The sequence below is a fragment of the Octopus bimaculoides genome, chromosome Z (genome assembly GCF_046866305.1).
Source record: "Octopus bimaculoides isolate indiv1 chromosome Z, ASM4686630v1, whole genome shotgun sequence".
Taxonomy (NCBI): Eukaryota; Metazoa; Mollusca; class Cephalopoda; order Octopoda; family Octopodidae; genus Octopus; species Octopus bimaculoides.
In genome coordinates this window covers 18,321,453-18,331,452 of record NC_142944.1, presented here as the reverse complement: position 1 = coordinate 18,331,452, position 10,000 = coordinate 18,321,453, and the positions used below count along the sequence as shown (strand labels likewise).

General features: G+C 36.8%; 1 long non-coding RNA gene across 3 annotated transcripts in view; it reads left to right on the top strand.

Annotated features, from left to right (window-relative positions):
* LOC149132150 (uncharacterized) overlaps positions 1 to 10,000 on the top strand; it is a 35,430-nt gene that overhangs the window by 3,438 nt on the left and 21,992 nt on the right. Inside the window, exon 2 of one of the 3 annotated variants that reach the window (XR_016244847.1) lies at positions 3,844 to 3,856. The exons of 1 other annotated variant lie outside the window; for it this stretch is intronic. This is a non-coding gene — a long non-coding RNA (uncharacterized LOC149132150). Of the gene's footprint in view, positions 1 to 95; positions 137 to 3,843; positions 3,857 to 10,000 lie in introns of those variants that run through there. One more of the 3 variants, XR_016244849.1, reaches the window with a different exon arrangement.

The following is a 10,000-nucleotide window of genomic DNA, read 5'->3' as shown; positions in this document are numbered from 1 at the left end:
GACAACACATGCACACAGGTAAGATATCGAGCAGACATACATGAGGGTAATTTCGTAATTAACTCTTTCCTATTTTCTCCATATTGATTTCACAGTTGGTATTGCCGATCCTCAAATGCTGATGAAGGAAAGAGTGAGTGATTCACTTCGTTTTGCTTATACATAGTTTGATCAATAAGTATCCGGAGTTGCAGAGTGAAGCCGCTTGGCACAAATTGACCTTAAACACTGCTGAGCATGTGCACTAAGTTTTAATGTTCTCTTCCGATGTTTACAGCAGGACTTGGAAGGAAGTTGTGTAGCGTGTGATTGTTGCGTTACCCATAACAGAGATAGTTTAGCAGAGAATCTGCATCAAACTTTGCCAGAAGCTTGGTGATATCTGCTCACAGGCCTACGCAATGTTTTCAAAAAGTTTTGTTTGTTCTCGACACAATGAAGGAGATCTTGTGCAACTGAAACCCGAGTGTCTTTTTGGTCAGCTGAAAGCAGTTTTGGCACAAACTTGGTAGACATGCATCTCATACCGAAATCTTCAGTGATAATGAACTGTACCGTAACTAATCTGCACATCCTCTGATAACTCAAGGATGGTGATTCGTCGATTTTCCTCTCACAGCTGCAATGTTTTTCTCAGTTCTGCTGGTTGCAGGTCTCCCAGAACATTCATCAATATCAACATTTTTCTGGCCATCTTGGAAACGTCTGAACCACTCGTACACTTTTGTGCGGCTCATACACTCCTCTCCATACACTTTCTGCAACTTTGTGTAGGCCTCTGAGCATGTATCGCCATGAAAACTTCCTCTGTCATGGTCAATGTGACAATCACATGCTACACACCTTCCTTCTAAGCAGTGCTGAAAACAGCAGAAGTAAGCTAGAATGTTAAAACTTAGTGTGTATGCACAGCAGAGTTCACGGTCAATCTTTGCCAAGCAGCTTTGCTCTGCATGCTTTAGCTTTGTTACTATGGCAACAGTCCGGATACTTATTGATCAGGCCTTGTATCTATTCAAATATCTGTGTGAACTTGTGGCATAGATTTAATTATATAATAACTTAAGTATACGCAACCCACATACACACACACATGCACACACACATGCACACACACATACACACACATACACGCACACACACACATCATCATCATTTAACATCCATCTTCCATGCTGGCATAGGTTGGACAGTTTCACAGGAACTGATGCATCCAAAGACTGCATCAAGCTCCACGGTTCTGTGATAAGTAGCTTGCTTCTCAACAACATAGTTCTGGGTTCAATTCCACTGCATTGCACCTTGGGCAAGTGTTTTCTACTATAACCTCAGGTTGACCAAAGCCCTGTAGATGTTTATGTGTATTTGTGCATGTCTAAATTTATATTGACACAAATACACGCACATGTTTTTGAGTGTGTTTTATTTATTCTCACTTTACCTAATACGGAAAAATATTTCTACATTCACATATCATCATCATCATCGTTTAACATCCGCTTTCCATGCTAGCATGGGTTGGACGACTTGACTGAGGACTGGTGAAACCGGATGGCAACACCAGGCTCCAATCTAAATTTGGCAGAGTTTCTACAGCTGGATGCCCTTCCTAACTCCAAAAGATATTTTAATTGCTTAACCTTTAGAATTCAGATTACTCTGTTATGTAACATTTATTTATTCACACTGTAGCTTTGAGACCTCAATGACGTGATTGTTTATTTTTAGAGTAATATTGTAGGATAAGTGTGAAAGGCTGGATCTGGCCAGTTTGAAGAAATGCATCTAGATTATTTTGGCTGGATACAACTAGTGTAAATGCTAAAGGCTTAACCCTTTAACATTCGGATTATCCTGTCATATGTATTGATTATTTATTCACATTCTTTTGAATTAATCATAGGAGTGGTTGTGTGGTAAGTAGCTTGCTTACCAACCACATGGTTCTGGGTTCAATCCCACTGTGTGGCACCTTGGGCAAGTGTCTTCTACTATAGCCTCGGGTCAACCAAAGCCTTGTGAGTGGATTTGGTAGACAGAAACTGAAAGAAGCCCATCGTATATATGTATACATATATATATATATATGTGTGTGTGTATATGTTTGTGTGTCTGTGTTTGTCCCCCCAACATCGCTTGACAACTGATGCTGGTGTGTTTACATCCCTGTAACTTAGCAGTTCGGCAAAAGAGACTGATAGAATAAGTACTAGGCATCCAAAGAATAAGTCCTGAAGTCGATTTGATTCGACTAAAGGCGGTACTCCAGCATGGCCACAGTCAAATGACTGAAACAAGTAAAAGAGTAAAGAGTATCTCATAGCTCTGAGACTTTGATGATGTGATTGTTTAATTTTAGAATGACATTGTAAGAAAAGGTGTGAGAGGCCAGATTTGGTTGGTATGAACGTACAACAGGTAGAATAGGGCTTGCTTAGCCCTTTAGCATTCAGATTACTCAGTCATATGTATTGCTTGTTTATTCACATTCCTTTCAATTAGTCATAGCTTATCTCATAGCTTTGAGATTTCAATGATGTGACTGTTTAGTTTTAGAATGACTTTGAAGGGTAGGTGCGAGAGGTCAGATCTGACCAGTTTCAACATACAACAGGCAGAATATTCTGATTAGATACGATCAGTTTAAATGCTAAAGGATTAATGTAACCCACTTAAGCTATACTGCCAAAGGTAATGCAGTGAGTACAACAATGAACAAGGGAAAAGTTTTAGATGAGCATGTCTTTTTCAGAGCCACCTGCCACCCCAGGTGAACCATGAGATAATGGTAGTTTTATTTTGGAGTGGGTAATTTCCTTAGCCATCTGCTTGAACAATTCTAAAGTGTCTGGCCTGTTCTATTTTTAAATTACTTTTTACTTTGTACATTTTGAAGTTGTACTCGTTTGGCAAGTAGTTTCTTCAGGGTTTGTGTAACCCATTCAAAAGACCTGTTTACTGTAATATTTAAATTCGTTTCAGTTTATGATGTACTATAGGGTATTATAAAAGCTTTCATTGTACATTTATTGCTTTTGAATCTATTTCTATTTTTACAACTTAATAATATAAAGATCTTGTCACAAAAATAAAACAGACAAAGAGAACATCATTTAGGTGTTTTAAATGATTATCATTAATTCCACTTTGACAAAATAATTTCAATGCTATTTTGTTCTGCTGAATATATCTATCTGTCTGTCTGTCTATCATCCATATCTCTCTGTTTATCTACCTGTCTATCTATCTCTTTGTCTACCTATCTGTCTATCTGTCTATCTGTCTGTCTGTCTGTCTATCTATCATTAATTCCACTTTGACAAAATAATTTTAATGTTATTTTGTTCTGCTGAATATATCTATCTGTCTGTCTGTCTATCATCCCTATCTCTCTGTCTTTCTGCCTGTCTATCTATCTATTTGTCTATCTATCTCTCTATGTGTCTATCTATCTGTCTGTCTATCTACTTATTTCAGATGATACAAAATACATGAGCATACAAAAAGATGTCATCTCAGTCCAGAGGTGACAATGATGGGATCCTCCAAATATAGTCACAACACTATCATCAATAAGATGCAGACACATATAACACAAAGACCTCCCATAGTTGAACACAAAGAAGACATGTTGGACACACACACACGCAAGCATATCATATACACACATTAGACTTGTGAGACCTTGCTTCTGTCTGGTTAGCAAAACAAGATCTACTGTAACAATTGAGATGACCTTCATGTGAATGATCTGCAATGACTACACCTGAGGGTGCTGTCTACCCACACTAATTCTTATCCTGGTGTTGTATTTCTATCAATTATATTTTTTTCATCTTTCAGGTGCAGTTGTGTGGTAAGAAGCTTGCTTTTCAGCTACATGATTTTGAGTTCAGCCCCACTGTGTGGCAGCTTTGCAAGTGTCTGAAAGAAGCCTATTGTATATATATATATATATATATATATATATATATATATCTATATATATACTGGCACTTGTGCCGGTGGCACATGAAAAGTTCTTTTAATATTGCATGGTAAGCAATCAGGGTTGCCCAGTGTGCGAAAAAGAATACAAAAGAATTACGGAATGGAGTAGGAAAGATCTAGGCTACATATGTTTCACAGCGAGTGGAACCTCAGAAGTGGTAAAATTCAAGCAAAGTGTATACTGCCAGTTACTCTTCAGGCCAAGGATATCTTGATTAGATTAAAGGTTACATTGTTGCAAGGTAGCAAATGTTGACACAAAGAGGATTCAACCATAATTCTTATTTGTATATATGTATATATATATATATATATATATATATCTTTGAAATCCGTGTTGCTTATTTTGATTTTTTGATCACCTATCCTTTTGGAATGGTTTTTGTATAATACCATACCATACGATATTCTGGTGCCTACGCATGAGTACCATATTCAATCTTGAATCTAAATCTAAACCTTATATATATATATATATATATATATATATATATATATATATATAAATGTGTGTGAGTGTCTTTGTGTTTGTTTGTCTCCCAGCTTGACAACCAGTGTTGGTGTGTCTACATCCCTGTAACGTAGCAGTTCGGCAAAGGGACCAATGGAAAAGGAACCAGGCTTAAGAAATAAGTCCTGGGGTTGAATTGTTTGATGAAAAACACTTCAAGGTGGTGCTCCAATATGGCCACAGTCAAATGACTGAAACAAGTAAAAGCAAAGAAAGAAAGAAATCTCAACCACATCAATTGTCTTTTTTTAAACTCTTGTTAAATCCAAGAACTTTTTGATACCACTTTGCACCACTTTTTGCCTGGAGTAGATGCTCCAAGCGTCACTACCATAAAGCAGTGTGCTGTGGACATATTCGCTGCGAATTTACAGAGGGGGAGCACTAAGCAATGATAATAACATTACAATAATCTCTGTACACTGTAACCTTGGTGTGCACATTAGCTTATTGGTCTTCTGCACCCTTGCAAAAAAACAGAATCAGATTAGCTATTGCAGAGGTTGTTGTTGGCACTCCGTCGCTTACGACGTCGAGGGTTCCAGTTGATCCGATCTACGGGACAGCCTGCTCGTGAAATTAGCGTGCAAGTGGCTGAGCACTCCACAGACACGTGTACCCTCAACGTAGTTCTTGGGGAGATTCAGCGTGACACAGTGTGAGACAAGGCTGACCCTTTGAATTACAGGCACAACAGAAACAGGAAGAAAGAGTGAGAGAAAGTTGTGGTGAAAGAGTACAGCAGTTGTTCGCCACCATCACCTGCCGGAGCCTCGTGGAGCTTTTAGGTGTTTTCGCTCAATAAACACTCATAATGCCCGGTCTGGGAATCGAAATGCAGAGGTTGTACTTCCATTATATCTACTGAACAAAGACTCTTTCGAGAGATTATATGTGATGGTGGTGCTGAGGTGTGTCAATTCACACACACACATGCTCACATGTACACATGCACACAGGCATGCATGCAGGCAGGTGTGCACACACACACATGAATACACACGCACACACACTCTTTCACACATATACACGCATATATTTGTGTCTTGGTTAGTAACAGATTCCCTTCGGTCATGAGTGACCATGGGATTGCACCTAGAAAGTTACCCCCCGAGACCCAAGTCTGGGCAAGGTTGTTTACAGAAGACAAGCAGTCACTCATGCATACCGGACTCCCCTCTCTACGCCACTAGTGTTATCCAAGGGAAAGGCAAAGGGGTTGATACAGCTTGGCACCAGTGATGTCACAACTCATTTCTACAGCTGAGTGAAGTGGAACAACATGAAATTAAGTGTATGGATCAAGAACATAACACACAGCTCGGTCCAGGTTTCAAACTCACAACCCCACGATCGTAAGTTCGATGCTCTAACCACTGAGCCATGTGCCTTGGTTAGAAAACATCTATAATTTCACAACTTATGCACACATCATGTGCAGCTACACTGATATAAATGCATTTCTTGGGTTGAATCTGCAATGAATAGACTCATATGAGTATGAGTGTGTTTGTGTTTATGTTACTGTGCATCTGTGTGCATGTTTGTGTTTATGCATGTGTATGTGTATGTTTGTGCTTATGCATGTGTATGTGCATGTTTGTGTTTATGTGTGTGTGTATGTGTGAAGTCTGTGTTTAAATGTGCATGTGCGTGTGTGTGTTCATGTTTGTGTTTATGCATATGTGTATGCATGTTTGTGTTTATGCTTGTGTGTATATATGTGTGCCTGCACATTTGTAGTTTCTGTGTGTGTATTTGTGTGTGCATGTGTGTTATGTGTGTACATGTATGAATGTATTTGTGTTTGTGTGTGTGTGTGTGTGTGTGCATGTGTGAGTATCTGCTGTAGGATAATTCTGCTCATTACATCACAACTCAAACATCCAATCTTGTTCACGGACCAAAATTCTAGGCATATCTGACAAAAAAAAAAAAAATTATGTTGCAAACAAAAAAAAAAAAATCTCCCAAGGGTATGATGTTTATATTTCTCATTTCTTTAACAAGCCAAGAAACAAAAATGAAACGTAAAAAAACAAAACAAAAAACAAAATCCCCAAAACAAACGAATTTATTCCTCGGTCTAATTTGACCAATCAATTATATCCACTTGATTCGTATTTCATGACTCACCTTTGCAATGCTGATGATATGAAGGAAACAAACAAAATTTTAAAAAAATGAATATATAAAATTTAAAAAATTAGAAAACATATATAAATAAAATGAAAAAAATAATAGATAAAAATAAAAATAAAATAAATAAAAAAATGAAAAATAAATAAATAAATAAAAGAAAATTTAAAAAAATGAAAAATAAATAAATAAAACCAAAAAATTAAAAATAAATAAATAAATAAATAAATAAATAAACTGCCATTTTTCATTTTGGTTTAAAGCATTCAAGACAGGAAAGCATCATCTGATGCAAGACAGACATAGAGACCACTTCGTTTTCTTTTTGTCTTTCTTGTTTTTTTTCTTCTGCCACACAGCGACAACAGTGCCTGTCACCATTGATGTTTTCACTTGCTTTACCAAATATTTATTCACCTCTTGGTCTTTTTATTATTTTTACTTGTTTCAGTCATCGTTGGACTACGGTCATGCTGGGGCATCACCTTGAAGGGCTTCAGTAGAAATGAATTGAGACCCATCCCCACCGAGTACTTAATATTTTTTTCTTTTCTTTTTCAGTCTGGTGTTTATTTTATCAGTCCCTTTTACCTGAACTGCTAAGTTGTGGGGATGTAAACAAATCAACACTGGTCGTCATACAGCGGTGGGGACAAATCACAAACACACACGCACACACACACACACACATATATATATATATATATATATATATATATATAACTTATCTGCAGCTCTTGGTGGTCCAAATCAGATATGCAATCTATGTGGGTGTCTTTCCAAAACATTGTCTGGTTTAAAAAACCACATCAGATGCAATGATGTAGGTACAGGAGGTGGTCAAACTCAGCATAAGGAGTAGACAACCATCATACAGATACATATGCATATTCATATATATACACACACACACACACACACACACACACACACATATACATATATGTATATATGTATATATATGCGTGAATATATAATATATATATATATATATACACATACACACACATTTACATATATGTATGTGTATATATATATATATATATATATAAAAGATAATAAGAGTGAAAAAACTACAGAAGGCTTGTGTTACATGGTTAAAGTATATATTTAAATTATGTCAGAAAAATGTTATAAAATCTTTTTGGTATATAAACATTGTATATATATATATATATATATATATATATATATATATACACACACATATATATGTGTGTGTATGTGTGTATACATTACGTTTGTCCTTCTGGTTGATAACTGATGAGGATTTGGTGTCCTTCTGTGTCTGCTTTCCCATTTGTTTGTGCATTTCTTATATGTTTTTTTTTTAACTTATTAATTAATGGAATGCAACATACTGATGTTGGTGTGTTTACGTCCCCATAACTGAGTGGTTCGGCAAAAGAAACCGATAGAATAAGTACTAGGTTTACAAAGAATAAGTCCTGGGGTCGATTTGCTCGACTAAAGGCAGTGCTCCAGCATGGGCACAGTCAAAAGACTGAAACAAATAAAAGAATACCCTGGCTTTATGTATATATATATATATATATATATATATATATATATATATATACATTATATATATATAAATGTATATATAAATATATATATATATACATATATATGTTATATATATATAAATGTATATATACACTTGCCAAAAGTGTCACACAGTGGAACTGAACCTAGTACTATGGGGTTGGGAAGTAAACTTCTTACCACACAGCTACACTTGTAACCAGTGATTTTTTTTTTTTTGTCAAGAACTGTTGCTTCATGCTAGCATGTGCGCACACACACACACACACACACACACACACACACACATACATGCACCCACACACCTATGCACACATACACACGCAAAGAATGCTATATATATGTCACCAAAAATATTCTGACATACACAACCAATGTAACACATACATGTTTGTAATAACAAAAGACAATGCAATCTTCTATTCACTACAGAATTTCAGTTGTTTGTTTTCCTGAACATTTCTCTGGGTCCATTGTGACCTGACTAATTAGTTTTAGTCTCTAACAACAACAACAACAACGACGACGACGACAACAACAACAACAACAACAACAACAACGACAACAACAACAACAACAACAACAGCAGCAGCAGCAGCAACAGCAACAACAACAATAGTAATGATAATACACTCACACACACACACATATATATATATATAAGAAAAATACTTATCTCTTGCTTCTTATTTCATTAAAAGAACAAAGCACTTACTCTCATCAAGATATACATACATATATACATACATACATACATATATATATATGTGTGTGTGTGTGTGTGTGTGTATATGTATGTATATATCATCATTATCATTTAACGTCTGTCATCCATGCTGGCATAGGTTGGATGGTGTGACAGGACCTAGCCAGATAGAAGACTACCCTGGGCTACTGTGTCTGTTTTGGCATGGATTTTATGGCTGGATGTCCTTCCTAACCCCAACTGCCTTGCGGAGTGACATACATATATGTATTCAGTGATATATATGCAAATGCATATATATATATTTATGTATATATATGTATATATATATATATATATATATATATATATATATATATATATATATATATATATATATATATATATATATATATATATATATGTGTGTATATATCATCATCATCATCATCATCATCATCGTTTAACGTCTGCTTTCCATGCTAGCATGGATTGGACGATTCGACTGAGGACTGGTGAAAACCAGATGGCTACACCAGGCTCCAGTCTGATTTGGCAGAGTTTCTACAACTGGATGCCCTTCCTAACACCAACCACTTTGAGAGTGTAGTGGGTGCTTTTACGTGCCACCGGCACAAAGGCCAGTCAAGTGGTACTGGCAATGGCCATGCTCAAAATGGTGTATCTTACGTGCCACCTGCACAGGAGCCAGTCCAGTGGCACTGACAACGATCTCGCTCGAATGTCTTTTCACATGTCACATGCTCAAATGGTGCTATTTATGTGCCACCAGCACAGAAGCTAGACAGCTGCTCTGGCAACGATCATGTGCCATCACGATTTTGCTTTCGCTTGCCCCAACAGGTCTTCGCAAGCCAAGTTTCATGTCCAATGAAGGAAACGTTGGCATGGGTGCCAGTCATCGAATTTAGTTCGATTTCGATTTCACTTGCCTCAACAGGTCTTCACAAGTGGAGTTTAGTGTCCAATGAAGGAAAGATACGCATAAGTGGGCTGGCTACATCCCTGGCAGAGGCCTTGGATTTTGGTCTCACTTGGCTTGCCGTATATATACATCTTAATATATAAAACAAAGTTTGTGAGTGTGTGTGTGTGTGTATGTTCCGTAT